The following is a 16,619-nucleotide window of genomic DNA, read 5'->3' as shown; positions in this document are numbered from 1 at the left end:
CGATAGTGGGTTATTTCATCTCTTTAATCTTTAACCTGCAATGCAGAATTATTTTGTGAGTAGGGTTACATAAACACAAGCCCATACAGCATGGTTTAAGAAGCAAAGGGCATGACCTATCTCCATCCAGTAATATTTCCTCACATCCCGCTCTGGTGCAGTTATCTGTGAGACCTCTAGGCCCTAACTTAACTCGTGTGTGTAAATATTTTCCAGATGAGAGATGAAAGAACTTAGGAATACAGTGTGGTCGGTATCAAATCAGCCTTGACCATGACAACTCACATCCCACCTTCCAGAGCCTGATTCCCCGTGACCCAAGAACTCAGCCAGAGGGAACAACGGCTAACCTCTGCCTTGATCCTGTCCGAGACCTTAGCAGTAGAACCCAAGAATCTTTTTCTGCTGAGTCCAGCTCTCCCTCCCAAAGACCCCCCTACTCTCTTCCATCTTTCCACGGCCTTGACATGCCATGCCAGAGCTCCAGCAGCTACGGTTGAATCACTTCTGTTTCAGGAGGCTTCTCTCTGACATTCACTGACACTGACCCACCCCTTCTTCTTAGAGAGTTGCAGGGTTTGAAAATGGGCTGCTGATGGTGACTTGTTTACGGTGATGAGAACGGTTGATTTAGGAGAGCTGAGAGCTGGCTTTCTACCTGGATATTTCTGTCTATTTTAGCATTCCCTCACAAAGACAAATACTTAAGAGGAGGGTGTTTTCAGGTAAGGAAAAACTGTTTTTGTCCTCTCTGGTACACAGCATCTCACCTCTTCTTTCTTCCCCATCCCTTTCCTCCCAGTCCGGCCTTTTGTTGAAGCATGTTTCTTTCCTGCTCTAAGTCTCCTCCCTGAAAGCTACCTTTAAAAATGATTCTTCCAAAAGTCCATAGAGCCTCCCAACCTCCCTGAGGAATGCACACATCCTTCGGGAAGCGGTTTCATGTATTATCTAGTATCTGACTGATGCCCACCTAAAGACAAAATCTACAGGGAGAGCCGAGTAACCACGGAGAAGCTTCACACCACACACTCTTAAGACACAGCATTGATTATTATCGCAGAATACAGTGAAGATTTGGGTGGTTTAGTATGAGCATTTATTAAACAAGAATATCTACAGATCATTGCTGACTCATGGAGGTTAACATTCCAGAAGGAAAATGTACAATTCATTGAATTCTAAGAATCCTTGACTCTGATCTATATCATGAAAAATTTTATTACCTGTGCAATTTCCAAGTATCTGTACTATATGAGGATATAGGTTGTAATAATCTAACAGAGGATTTTCTTTAAAATGCAATGACCCAATGTCAATATTCTCACCAGCCGTTTTGTTACCGACTTGTGTAAACCTGATGGACAGGTAGCCAAATTAAACATTAGATCCAGTTACCGAACCAGTGAGACGGTTCAGAAGCTAAGGGTTCTTGCCTCCAAGCCTGACCACCTGATTTCAATTCCCGAAATAAATAAATGGTGAAGAACATCTAGTTATCAAGAATTGGTGAAATAAAACTTATCTTTAATAAAAATAATTTCAATACGATAGCAATTATTATATTCAGAACTGGTCGTGATGACCCATACCTGTAATCCCAACACTTAGGTGCCTGAGACCAGCAGGATCTTTAGGGTGAGATAGTACCCAAAAAGAAGAAGTGGGAGGAAAGTAATTGGTACATTTTAAGTTCTACGTTATGATATGGGAAAGGAAAATTCACTTAAAGGTATTACAACTATCGAGCCCTACTCCAGTATTACTACATAATTTTAGGGAAATTTTTACATACTACATTAACACTCTCTGCCAAGTCAGGGTGAAACCTATGTAAAAGCAATATGTAAAACACAAACAAAATTCCTTTCCTGTTATTTCATCCTCCGAAACTGTCCTTCTAACTATTCCAGTACAACCAGCAGAGGGAGCGCAACCATTGTTTTTTTGAATGTGTTCCTTAAAAAAGTAATCTTCTCCCCCTGGATTTTCAGGTCTTCTACCATGATTGGCAAAACTCATAAATTACAAATATTACTTGCCACTAATAAATTGTCTCAAAAGTTATTTCTGTTAAACTAGTGTTAAAATATTTTCTTTTCTTTTTTTCTTTTTTTGGTTTTTTGATTTTGTTTTTCTTTGTTTTGTTGAGACAGAGTTTCTCTGTGTAGCTTTGGAGCCTGTCCTGGAACTCACTCTGTAGATGAGGCTGGCCTATCTTCTAAATGCTGGGATTAAAGGTGTGCACCACCACCACCCAGTAAAACGTTATTCTTCATTAGTGTTTCAGTTATGAAAGTAATGCATATCTGGCACAAAAGTGAAACAAACCCAAAAAGACTGCTTAAAAAGTTAATAATCAGTCTTCCCTTCTGATCCACATCATAAGCAGGCTGGTATGTGTTGTTTACCTTCTTATAAAATGTATGTGTGGCCGGTTGTGGCGGCACACGCCGGTAGGATTTGCTGAAGCAGAGGCAGGAAGATCACGAGTTCGAGGCCAGCCTAGTAAAGAGAAATAAATTTAAAAAAAAATAAATAAAATAAAATGTATATGTGTATGTGAAAGTACATCCTATATAGAAGGGTTTGTTTCCTATCCAATACTGTAGAGTACCTTCAGGAGGAAAAACGAAATCGACACAAAATAGGGCAGATAGTACTGTCGTGCTCAGCGGTCAGGATCACAAACTAAGTGATGCTGCTGCCTTCCACGTGGAAACTGAGCATATACAATGCTGTGGGACGCAGAATAACAAACATGGATGCCAAATACACAAGCCCCTTCTAGAGATGTGATGAAGAAGAATCGATGAGTTTAATTCGGAGTTACAATTGATACTGCTAATATCTTCATAACACAAAATGACAGCATTGAACAACCACTTCAAGTTTTTTTTTTAATGAAGTCAAAAGACATTCTAGAAATTTTGGGATATTTTATAAATTCTGATCCCACTGAATGATAAACTGTTTCTGCTCAGAGGTACACAGAACATATAAGTTCATTATTTAACTAAATGACAAAAAAAAAAGATGTAGCACACTTTCCCTTGTGCCATAGGAAGATGCCTTGGATTTCTGTATGGATTCCAACTCTTATCCCATATCATCCCTTTGCAAAGAGTTCCCTTTAAATATGTGGTCTTGGGACACAAGTACACATGAGAGGCCAAAGTCTCATCTAGCCAACTGCTACCTCTGTAGGTCTGTTTCTGAGCCCAGTGAATTTGCTGCAGCCAGCACATCCTCTTCCATGACTTTTTGTGTAGCCCTAGAACTCCGGTGCCCTCCCTGTTTGTCTCCGGCCCTACTAGAAATGGTCTTCACCATTGTCAGCTGTGATGAACTTTGATCCCCAGGCAGAGCACTAAGGTCTTCTACATAGAAAAGAAGGAACTGCTTCGGGAAAGGGTTGGAGGGAGGGACAAAAATAAAGAGGGGAAACTTACAAGGCTAACAGAGGAAAGATCTTATTGGATTACAATGTGTGATTTCTGGAGGAGAAGGATGTGGTTAGTGAGCTGTGGCTTCCTTCCCAGCTCCTAGGAACAGAAAAGATTATCTGTCTGATTTGTGTTTTGTTACATTTTCTTTGCTGAAGGCTTTCAATGTGCAGGAAAATCTTCTCGTAACTACACTTTGTAATAAAGTTAAGAGAGCACACATAGCACCATGGCCTTCATTCCTCACGATGGAAACCAAGGGCTGGCTCAAAGTCACAGGAAAGGCAGCTGCAAAAGGAAGGTTCTTGACTCTGTGTCATCCACAAAGTCAACCCCAGCAGTCTGGATTTGCTCTCCTTTCCCTTCTCACGGGGCAGAGTGACAAAGTCAGATACTGAGTGTAAATGACAACACAGCTATCCTCCCGGCAAGCTATGGGAGTGGCAGCAGATCAAGAGGCCAGAGAGCAAGTCTGCACAGAGTTCTTTCCATCCGCACTCCCTGTCTCACCCCGAAATGTGGTCCGAAGTCCAGAGATCCACAGAAGAGGCGCTGCTGAGGCTGTGGGAGGGCACCAGCATCTCTGTAGTTCACTGAAGCAGCCACTTTCTGAGCATCTTTTAGCAAAGGAAAGGCTGGGACACAATGGGACAGCATGAGTCATCTGCACAGCTGAGTACTGACATTTCAGAGTATTTTAAGTGATAATTCACAGAAAAGTCACACCATTATTTATAAACCCTGTTTATAAGCCACACAAATGTTCAAGGAAGCGTTTCTGACATGGGTCTGAGTTCAGTCAATCCAGTTCTCTGAAACATGTTAATACATTCAAGGAATGCCAACGAGTCACGTACATCTGAAGCGTCCCATGCTGAAAGGCAGGGAAAGTTGCATCCAAACAGGTTGAGTATGAAAATGGGCCATATAAGGAAGAACTTTGTATATGGAAACCACACCCACTGCTGAACTCACTCTTGCAGCAGCCGAGACGGTGGAGATGTACAAAGTGCACTGATCCCAGTGTGGACCACAAGCTTGGATTGGTTTGTGCTACCCTAGTTGGGTTCTTTATCGTTCCTACAGCAACCATGGAGCCTGTGTTGGCATGGTTCTACTGCGAGCCGAGTTTCACCATCTTCTTGGAGAAAAACCTCTCATCACAAATATCTAATGATAATCTTTAACAAAATCAGGAATGAAAAGAAATTCATTAGTAATAAGACAACAAACCCCTCAAATCCATCATTTCTCATCTACTACTAAGTAGTGAACAGCAATATTTCTTAAAAGACTTTAGTGACCAAAATTTGTTGTACAATGGGATGTGTTTTATAAATTAAAATTTATAAAACTGTTGAGATTAACTGTTTATGTTTAAATTGATTGAAAATCAGAGAGATACTAAAATATGTTTCTTTCTTAACCCTTAGTGTACATGTTATGAAAAATCTAATTCCTAGAAAGGTATACTGTGACTTCTTGGAAAATGTTTTGTTATATTTTAAAAAATTCTAGAATGACTTCTATTATATTTTTCATTAAGGATAGAACCTGTTCTCACTATTAGGCCTTTATAAAACAAACATCATCACAGAAGAGAACAGTTTTATATCTTGTGTCCCTACAGATGTTTAACCAATGGCGAAGAACTCAGGTTGTCCCATCTTAGCTGGAGATCAAATGTATCTAAGGCGGTGCAAAGAGCACACCCCAAGGGAACTAAGAAGTGGCAAACCACTCTTTCTGAAAAGAGCAGACCGCCTTCATGGTGGCAAATGCCCTAGATTGGAGTTCAGAAATCAGGAGCCTGGAGAAAAAGTGCTGTGTCATCAGATCTCCAAAATTGGGGGCTCTCAGAACAGCTGTGTGCAAATGTAGATCCAAAGCCCCCAAGAGAGCGACTGCAAATGGCTGGAGGAAATAAGCCTACCTGGAGAATCAACCGACCCATTTGATCAATACTTTCGAGATGGTCCCATGAATACTCTAAAGTCATTTTCTTTTCAAAAATAGGGTGAAACAGATAAGGTTGCAAAATGAAAAATTCAAATAAGAAGAAAAAAAAACCCAACACACTGGTGAAAGCCTAGCATTGGAAAGACAAGCGTTTAACTGTTAAATCATCCAAATTGCTTTGCCAAATTTTGACATGCTTGGTTTCCTGTAGTTAAAAAGTAAGTTTAAAAAAAAATAACTTTTTCTCTCTCTCTTTCTTTCTCTCTCTCTCTCCCTCTCTCTCTCTCTCCTTTGAAGAACGTGAGGAAAATAAGCAGCTGTTCCTTGTATAGTTCAGGAAGCAAATTTGATTTATTACTTTAAGGTTATTTTTGAATGAGCTGCTTGTGGCAGGCAGAGCGCAGAAGTCACTGAGGCCTGTCCACTTGAAGGGCTCAAACTGTTTCCTGAACAGCCCTCCTTCGCTCCTCACCTCCGAGGGCTATTATTGACGACGTGTGACTGGGGCCTTCCAGGATTTTAAAACAGCAGGGGTCCCGGCTGAACAATTGGGCTGTCAATTACCTTTTCCCCTGTTGTGAAAGAGGGGCCCAGGACAATGCAACTTCTCAGCGGGGAGCCGTGCAGCTCGGAGTTTGTAACCCACTCTCGCAGCATTGAAAACCCAGTAAATGGTTGGTGCCTTCACTTTTGTCTGTGTGTGTCAGTTCAAACCAGAGTTGCTGCAAGGTGTGGGCATCTCCGTGGATGGGTTTTCAAATTCTCGCTAGGGCAAACAGATTCTGGACAAAGTTACCTCGGAACTTCGAAGATGTTTTCTTTTTCTGAGGTGCACACGGACACAAAGAGCCTCTGGGCTCCCAGCTCCGTTCTGCTGGCTCGTCCGGTCACAACGCCCAGGCCTTTCTACCTATATTGTGGCTCAAAAGACTTCCTGTGCGCATTGATGACTTGCTGTGAGGACTGTCCATCATCCTGTCCCTTTGTCCGGCAGTCACTTCCATTCGAATTTGACTGACTGAGGCAGCCTGAGTCATTTGTAAAGAACAACAAGGCTTTTCATTCATAATTTTAGTAGGGGGACAGGGTGCTAATGACTGCGCTTGAATAACTAGGGAACACAGTATTCAAGGCAGGAGGATGCACAGTGGCTGCCAAAAGGAGGAAGCAGAGGATGTCGGTACGGGCATGGGTAAAAAGCGATGGTCAGAGGATCACACATGTATACGAAGACAAATCGAGGTTTTAAAGGTGAGACTTAAAAAGATAGAAACAGGAAGGAAAGCAAGGGACTCAGACACGGTTTCATCTGCTTTGGGCTTAAATTCCCTCGCAAGCCTTGACAGAGTGATTAGAGAGGAAGCCATCTTTTCTCCTGCTGATGATTGTCCTGCAGAAATCCCCCCCACTCCTTTTTTTTTTTTTAAGAAAATATTTTCCCTTTCCTTTGGTGGCTGTCACACACTTGGAAAAGGCAGATTTTCTTTCCAGGGTGACAATCAGGTCTGGGTTCCCAGAAGCCTCCGTGAGGGGTCTGTTGTCACATCTGTGTGCCTCGTTAGGATCATGATACACAATCTTGCATAAGCCATGTTTCCAAAGAACTGAATTTGCAAAAATGTAAATTTCTGGTTGAACATTTTGGGGATTTATTTATTTTTTGTTGAAATAGTAAAACTGTAGTTTGGGTTTGTTGGGGTTTTTTTGTTTTGTTTTGTTTTTTAAGTTGAGAAGTGTAAGGTGTCAGACCAGCAATGCATTCTATAGTTCAGTGGTTGGGTGCCAGAGGCTCTAGGTCAATTCTCAGCCTCCGGGACTGTCCTACCAAAAGGAGAGAAACAGGAAGCATGCTTACCGATTTGGGTAACAACTAATAAAAGTGGAACTTGATTTCCTTTATAAAACTGGTGCGTTTGCTGTTGTCTTGAGACAGGCCTCTATCTATACCTCTATCGGTGCTGAAAGTTACGTAGCCCAAGCTAGCATACCTCTGCCTCCCAAATGTTGAGACTAAAGATATGTGCCGCCCCGTCCAGCAGGACTAGTGTTCTTAGGGAGCATTTGGAGGGACTGAGGATGGAGGTCAAAGTTCAGATCAGCAGTTGTGTGCAGATGTTTCTCTAAGTTCTTCAGTCATAAATTGGAACAAAATGTTTTGTTGAAGTTCCGGAAGCAACTCCAAGTGCTGCGTGGTTAAGGGCCGCCATTTCATCACGTTCTGCTTTGAGACAAGATCTCATTCTCTAGTCCACCCTCACTCAAACCACCATCCTCCTGCACAGCCTCCAGAGTGCTAAGACTGCAGGCATTTACTACCGCATTTGGTTTTCCTTCATCTTAATAAGCCTTCCACTCTTCAGTGGGGAAACCAAGGCTTTAAGATGTTCCAGTACTTTCTTTTAATGTTGTTGCTCTTTGTGTGTGTGTTGGGGTGAGGGCTAATTTGTTTTGGGGGTTTGTTTGTTTGTTTAAGGTAGGATCTCAGGTAGCCCAGGATGACCTCAAGCTTGCTACATAACTGGGGATGATTTAGCACTCCTGATCCTCCTGGCTCCCAACTGCTGGGCTGATAAGACAGGGCAGGATGCACCACCCCTGGCTTTTCTAGTACTTCCTATCCATTTCCACCTCAATACTCAACAAGGTATAGATAGACATGTGAACCCATTCCTGGAAAGTTCCAGAACTAATCCAAAGTAGGTGTTGAATGCCGTATTTAATTATTTATTTATATAAATATGTGTGTGTTATAGGAACTTATCCAAAATTTCTACAGTGTTATTTGGGTGCAAATACAAACAAATATGTTTAAATAATCAGATTGTATTTATTAAAGTTAATTTAAAAATACGTTAGCAAAATAGCTAATTTTCTCAGGAAGATCACCAAACCCAATTTAACTAAAAAGTATCATTTTGCCTTTGTAGAGCTTCATGCAAGCTGTCTAGACACACTGCCATCCCATCCCCACAACAGCCCTACACAGCCATTCATTATTTCACACTGTCTAGACACAGTGCCATCCCATCCCCACAACAGCCCTACACAGCCATTCATTATTTCACCCCTTCACTCATTTCAAGGCCGTATTCACACCAGGCTCTGGGGATATAAAGTGGTATGCAAAAATGACTCAGGGATTTAAATACAGTGGAGACAGTCACAGGTGAAAGGATTGGCTGATTCCAAGTACCGTTTCTTTTGAGACAGCCTTGAGACAAAAAAAAAAAAAGACTGACCTCCAAAAAGGTCAAAGAAGACTTTCCCCGAGATTCTGACCACAGGGATTTGAAAGATAAACAGGAGTGCAAAGACAAGAGACGTCGTCCAGAGTACACCAGAGAAAAGCACATTCGAAGGCCCTGTTGCAAGAGAAGGGCACCTTTGAGCAACTCAGCAGCATCCTTCATGGCCCGGAGGCAGAAAGGGAGTGTGTTGGGACAGGACGCTGGAGAGGGAAAGTGGCTGGGTGGAAGGGCCCTGGAGGGTAAGCGGAGAACTTGGACCTTTATCAAGAGCAACAAGACTCAAGAATTTAGGCAACGGAGGATTGTAATCAGATTAGCTCACAGTGCCATCAGCTGAGTCCAAATCCAGGTGTTTTGGCCTCTGTAACCTCTGGAACTTTGAAAATACTTCAACCTTGGACTGAGATAGGGGTTTCTCTTGTTTGAAGTTTTTTTTTTTGTTGTTTAGTTTTGTAGGGTAAGGTGAGAGGAGGATGTTATGAGTTAAAATATACAAATGATAATACAATTTCTAATTTTCCCACGGACTTCTTTTTCATTGTTAGGAGTTGTGTTTAAGGCCTCACACCTGGCAGGCAAACACTCTATAAACTGTGTTCCTAAGCTGCCCGTGGAGGAGTCCAACATCTTAGAGAATATAATGCAAACATGTCTCCGCAATAAAAGAAGGGTGAAAAGTCTATTTCTCAAAATTAGTAAAGGGTACTCACAGAGAAGAGAAACTGCAAAAAAAAAAAAAAAAAACCTGTCCAGTGCTTGGTGACTTTTTCTGTTACTCATTTATTTCAGGGGAAGGGTGGAGAGACTCACAACAGGGTTTGTCTGTGTGGTCCTGGTTATCTGGAAACTAGCTCTGTTAAACAGGCTGACCTCGAACTTAGAGATCCGCCTGTGTGTGTGTGGGGGGGGTTAATTAAAGGCGTACGCCCCACACCCGGCCCTTTCTGCTACTCTTTATTTCATCAGTTTATATGACAAATATTACATACATCCTTGAGTTTTGCCAGACACAAATCCATTCTGCAGCCCTCCAAGAGCGGGAAAAGGCACCTGCCATGCTTCTGCACACTCTTTGGCACAAGCCTGCCTGACCGCCTGAGCAAAATCCCCCACCCACAGAATGGAAGGAGAAAGCCAACTCCAGAAGTTGTCCTCTGACCTTCCCATGAGTGCTGTGGGACTCACACATCATTCCTCACTCCAGTAATAAACAAACAAACAAACAAACAAACAAATAAATGTAGCTTTTTCAGAAGTGCGGTCGTCTCTGCAAACAGTCTAGGCCTTAGAGCTGAACCGACCTTCATCCGGATGCTCGCGTGGTCATTCAGTAGCAACCACACGGCCTCTTATGTCACTTCCATACTTACAGGCCATGAACATGACAGTGTGCTTCTGGCTTGACTTGTCTGAGCTACAATGCTGCCCATGATGCAACTCTTCTAGCTACCTTCTAAATTTATCCTTAAACATTAACTGAAGTGCTAATGTCTTCATTTCAAGTTACAGTTCAGTGCTGTGAAAGTCTTTATTTTTTTTTTTAAACCAGCATCAAAAAAATATAATCCAAGCTGAGTGGTGGTGGTGCACGCCTTTAAACCCAGCACTCAGGGAGGCAGAGGCAAGTGGGTCTCTGGGAATTCGAGGCCAGCCTGGGCTACAGAATGAGTTCCAGGAAAGCCAGAGACACATAGAATATATATATTTCAGCAGAGGAGGTTGAGAACATTCTTTATTTCATCTTAGAAAAGAGGAAAGGAAAAGGAAGGAGGAAGAGGGAGCCAAGAGGGGAGGAAAGGAAAGAAAAAGAAATCATGGTGTTAATCAAACCTGCTTCCGTTACTTCATGCAAGACACAGTAGCAAAATGACTTCAGTTCTGTGACTCCTTCCCCAAATTCAGTTGGGTGTGGCAGAGCAAGTGTGTAATCCCAGCAATCAAGAGGCAGAGTCAGCCTGATCTACACTGAGTTCCAAACCAGCTAGGGTTGCTTAGTGAGACCCTATTTGTGGGCGGAGAATCCAGGGGCGGAGGATGTGACTTGGTTGGTAGCACATAAACGGGAGGTGGCAGTTTATACCTGTAAAATCCCAGCACTCCATGGGAAAGGCACAGATATTCCATGTCATCCTCTGGCCACACGCCACCCTGGTACCACTGAGATTTTGTCTGAAAAATAGAGGAAAGAAAAAAAAATTAAACAGATACTTTAAAAGAAAAAAACGTGTTTTTTTAATTTTACATGGATGGTTGTTTTGCCTGCAGGTATATATGTGCATCTTATACAGGCATCATCTGATCCTCTCAGAGGCCAGAAGATGGCATCAGATCTCCTGGAACTCAGTCACAGGAGGTTGTGGGTTGCGATGGGGGCTGGCAACCACACCCAGATGCTCTGCAAGAGCAGGAAGTGCTCTTCACCGCTGAGCCATCTCTCCAGCTCCCAGACATTTGCTTTTCCAAAATTAAAAGTTGAAAAAAATTAACTAATGTAAATTTTTAAATTTAATTTATTGAAAATAGAACTGGAATATTTTCTTTTAAAGAATCAGTAAAGCAAACACACACACACACAAAAACCTCCTTTCTGGTAAGAAAATGAGAAAAACCCCACAACATTGATCAGACACTTCAGCTATTGATGTATTCTTGTTAGAACCTAAGAAGCTGGCCAGGCAGTGGTGGCACATGCCTTCAATCCCAGCACTTGGGAGGCAGAGGTAGGCCATCTCTGCATTCCAGGTTACCCTGGTCTGCAGAGTAGTAACAGGACAGCCAGGACTACACAGAGAAACCCTGTATTGAAAAACAAAAAACAAAAGAAACAAAAATCCAAGAAACTCTGTTTCAATTCCAGCACCCAAACAAAAAAGTTCAAAATTTTTGGCATAGTCTGGTCTTCCCAGCGTAACTTTAAAAGCTGTTTTATAGAACTCTCAGTATTTCAATGACTGCAACTTGAAGACATTTCCTCCCATGAGACTAATCTAAATCTGTATACTGTCGCTTTTCAATCACCAAGCCGGACATATTTAGACGTAACCTGTGCACTGAGATTTGAAACTGGCTGTTGACCTTAATATTTTGATGTCTATACTAAAATAACCATGGTGGTGGGAATTTTTGGACTACATCTTCCCTAGAGAACAGTCTGAACTTCCTGTGCCCTTGGATCAAATGCTCACACAGTGAGAAGTATGAGATTAAAATATCCACGGATTGGACCCCATGCCTGCCTGTAATCTAAGCACTTGGGAGGCACAAGCACTAGTCTTCAGAGTCGCAGGGCAGGCTTAGCTACCTAGTAAGACCTTGTCTAAAAGTCAAACTAAAATATCCTCTGTAGGGCTGGTGAGATGGCTCAGAGGCTAAGAGCACTGGATGCTTTTCCAGAGGTTCCGAGTTATATTCCCAGCAACACCTGTTAGCTCACAACCATCTGTAATGAAATCTGGTGCCCTCTTCTGGCCTGAAGGCATACATGAAGGTGGATCACTGCATACATAATAAATAAAGAAATTTTTAAAAATATCCTACGTATTCAGAAACCAAATCTTCCTAACACTACTAACATTACCAATGCTATCTGAAGACTAATGTCCACTACTGATTCTCAGGTATTTAGATTAGGCTTTAGCATCTAGTTTTTCTAAGGTTCTACAACAAAAAGGATCAAATGTTAAGGAACACATAGAAAAGTAAACGTAAAGAGGGAAGGACAGAGGACTAGATTAGTACCACAAAGGAAGAAGTTTAATCTTTAATTCAAAGGACAAATATATTTAAAAAGCAATGGGAAAATTCATGAGGTCAGCCGTAGAATCCTTTTGTGCCTTCAGCCCCCATCTGACTTTACATCTTTTTTTTTTTTTTTTGGTTTTTCGAGACAGGGTTTCTCTGTGGCTTTGGAGCCTGTCCTGGAACTAGCTCTGTAGACCAGGCTGGTCTTGAACTCACAGAGATCCGCCTGCCTCTGCCTCCCGAGTGCTGGGATTAAAGGCGTGTGCCACCACCGCCCGGCCTGACTTTACATCTTTTGTAGTAACAATGGGCAAGCATCTAGCAGGAATACTCATTCATTAACCAGTATGAACTACAGGTAGATTCCAGCTAAGTACAGAGCTCTGAAAAATGAGTGGAGCCTGCTGCTCAAGGTCACTTATCAAGACCACTCCCCTCGCCCCTTGTAACCGTAGGTCTTAGCCGGAGCACCCAGTTTAGTTAGGAGAAAGGCTGCAAGCAAAGGAGGTCAGAGTCAGAGATAAACTGCTTCCAGTCCTCTAAGCAATCTAGATAAGACATCAAGTGGTCCATTTTGAATGCCTTTGTTTCTTTATTGAAGCCACTCCCAATTCCCCTCCTGGAGGCAATACCAACAGAATGTGAGGAATCAAAGAAATTCAAAATGTAAAGTGATAACAGTCCTGGCTGCCAAATCAAAAGGTCCCCACTGCAAAGTCCTTTGCTACAGGAAGGTCCCTGAAGAGTTCTTGTACAGATGAATTTGACTGTCCCAGTTGGACTGTAAAGAGAAATGATGGCAGAAAGGTTCAAACTGTAACCCCTGGAAACAGTATACACTGTTGTGTTCTGTACTGTATTCTCCTATGAATACAAAGCAAACAATAAAAAAAAACCCACCTCCTTTGGTAACAGGACAAAATGTCTAAGTACTTATTAATTTGCGGTCTCAATAGACATTGTATGTTTGCAAGATTCCTCTTAGGTTTTCAAAACTAAGACTAAAACAAGGAAGGTCAAGGTTTATTCAACTCTCAAAAAGAAACTGGATGGAGAGCTGTCTAAAGACACACTTTCCCATTTAAAGAAAACCCAACAACTTAGGCCAGTTGGGAGGGACAATCCTAACAAGGTTTCAACTCACTCAACACAACTCCAATCAGACTGTTCCAATCTTCTTCACTACCCTCTAGCAAAGACTGGAGAAGGTGAAATTCACCAATGTTCATATTCTGCCTCCTTAAAAACAATAAATGGAGAAGACAGTAGTGATGAATTACAAATAAATGAACTCAAGAAACGAAGCCAGAGCTGAGAATTCACTAGCACACAACAGAGTCTCATCCACGGCCAGCATTGGGCAGGTGTGTTACTTCACGAGTTCCGGGATCCGGGTGTTGATCATCAGTGCACCGTGGCGATCCCGGGACTTGTTTGTGATTGTTCTGTCTTTTGTTTTACAGCGTTTGGCAAGAGGTAAAATCGGCGCTTGTATCAGCATTCTCTTTCTAGAACTTTCCACAACACATTCTGAAAATGAGCTTTCTCTTGTTGGTCTGAGCTCTGCCATTATCCTGGATTCTCATCCACAATTAATGCCAGTTTTAATTTGTGTGCATAACTGATTATGAGGCACAATGGTTTCATGAAACACCACATTGTGCATATACAATGTGTGCACAAAGACAAATCGTCTTTTCTATTTGAACAGTAGTCTTTGGAAGCACAATATGGTAGCTTACACACTTCACTGACTGATAAACAGTAGTATTACTAAGTAAGATAAAGACTAAGGAATAATTTAAAAGAATCCAGTAGATTCCTACATTCATTTTGGTCTTAGGTGTCAGGTAAAATGTTTTCCTAAGCAGCAATGCGGGGGTTATTGGAGAGAAAAAAAGGGAAGTAGATTATGACTTAAAATCCATTTATGCGTTCTAAGTATGCATTCTTAGATTCTTCCCCAAGCATCCGGAAGTTCCTGGTTTAAATTCTGTTTTATGCTTTGATTCCTAATGACCTCTTGGCAGAGTTCCTGCAGCTCTGGAGGAAATGGCATGGGGCAAATGGCTCCCTAGAAGCAGCCACCGGGTGCGAGGGTGTGAGGGGAGGTGTTTCTCCGGGCCAGCTCTGCTTCAGCCCCTTGCTGGTCACACACCAACAGCCTTGCTACAACCTGCCTTTGACCTCACGAGCTCCTGGGCTGAATGAACACTTAACGCTCTTCGGAATCGAAGAAGCTCAATCTCAAAGGCAACATGACTAAGGCGGTGGCAAGAAATGCCGCCTTGCGTGGCGATTATACTATACATCTCTTAAAAATCCCGAAGCCAGCCAGACCCACTCCTTTGACCCCTCCAGCCCACAGTGAATCCTAAAGAAGAAAGCAACTCCAGCCCTGCGCCTGGCGCACGCCCCCTGGTGGCTCCAAAGGGAAGCGCAGCGACTCCGGCGCTCACTTGCTGGAGACTCCACTGTTTGGGACGCCGCGCGAGCAGCGGTGGCCTGAGAGGCCCAGCTGTCCTGAGCCCAAAGTCTCGGGGACGCGAAGGAGCCGGCCGACCGAGCCTCTTCCACCCTCGGCCGTGGGGTGGGGGCACGTAGCCCAGCGCCCGGAAATAACGCATGCCACTTCCCCTGCCATCTCTAGTTCCAAAGCCCAGGCGAAAAAAGACGAGCGTGGAGAAACACGGAGAGGGCAGGGCGAGAGCGCAAGCGAGGCAAATGACGTGACAGGGACAATCTGGAGAAATACGTCCCCCCCAAAAGTGCTGGAGGCCACGGTAGCAGCGAACAGATAAGGGCTGGGGAGAGAGAAATCAAACTCCACGTTTCTCTAGCGCCGGCTTTCAGCGGCTCGAACCTCGCCTGGCGTAAGGTCGCAGGTGCTGTGCGGGAATTTTGACCTTCCAGCAGGTACTTTCCGATAAAGGAAAAACATCCTATAAGTTCTGGACTAAAATTGCAACATTAATGTGTGGCAGTTTCAGTTACCCGCTGGGTGCTTCCACGTGCATGCACCTTTCTTAGTCCAGCAGCGGCTAGAGCCTATGTATTTTCTTATTTTAAGTGGTTCTCCATAGTCCACTCCCAACACGAACAAGAGGAACTGCTGAGAATGTTCTAGGTGACAAATAGTGGGATTTGAAAGATGACTCTTGTTTTATTTACGATTTCCCGAAGGAGGAATTCAGTTCTGCAGGGGAACAGTCAGCTTCTCCCCCTCTCCCTATTTCGGAAGTCCATGATGTCGCCGTGAGTAATCGCGTGGGTATTACTGAATTAATTTAAAAGGCTTTTGCATCGAGCAAAACAATACAAAAAAAGTCTTCAAAAGGCCTCCATCTATAGATAATCCCTCTTAAAAATGAAATTCTAACAAACTACAAATCCACACAGTCAAAAGCCAGTCCCAATCAGAGCAGAAGGGACTTGAAACCCGAATCTGCATTCCGTCCCTCCCGTACAAGGCTCGGGGGTGGGGGAGGCGGTTTGTGCTGGTGCCCGGTGTATAATCGGGTTAATCCAGTAGACAAAGAATAAACCAATAGCCCTCCCACCTCACTTCCCGCTCCCCTTTCCCTCCCGCTCCTGCTCCCCCCCCCCTCCACCGGCTTCGCCCCCCGGGCATTGGAGGGGGGTGGGGCGGGCGAAGGAGACAAGAAGGTAGAACCGAAATGGATTCCGAATCGAATCTCAAAGCTTGCCACTCGCTTTCCACGCTAACCCTGTGCGGCCGGGTGAGTTTGCAACGTCCCTCCTCCTCTCCCGGTGGCGGAGGAGAAAGTTCCCTAAGCGAGACTAGCCTCAGGCTCGCGCTCGTGGCCTCCGGGGGTGGGGGGGGGTGGGGGTGAGCCTTAAGGTCAGTGTTTCCTTGAAACTAGATAAACTGACCTCGCGGTGGCCAGAGCGGCCCCGCGGGCGCCCCGCGTGACGGCGCCCCGGCTGCAGGAGCGACTGGGGACGCGCGGGGCGGCGCGGTTGCCCTTTTGAATGCCTCCTGCGGCTCGGAGCGCTGGCGGGCGCTGGAGTGTGAGTGAATGTAGCCCCGCGGAGCCAATGAGCTGGGACCGGATGCGATATATCCTCTGGGACAACAACTGCTCTGTTCCGCCTCGGATCCACATGACGCCATTTACTGCTGCCGCGGCCGCTGCAGAGCTCCCTGCCTCCTCCGGAAAGGCGAGGGCGCAGGCCAGCGGCGCGCCCCCCCATCCCCGTCCCC

Source organism: Microtus ochrogaster, unplaced genomic scaffold, assembly GCF_000317375.1.
Source record: "Microtus ochrogaster isolate Prairie Vole_2 unplaced genomic scaffold, MicOch1.0 UNK2, whole genome shotgun sequence".
In the NCBI taxonomy this organism is placed as follows: Eukaryota; Metazoa; Chordata; class Mammalia; order Rodentia; family Cricetidae; genus Microtus; species Microtus ochrogaster.
Note: the sequence above shows the minus strand (reverse complement) of the source record.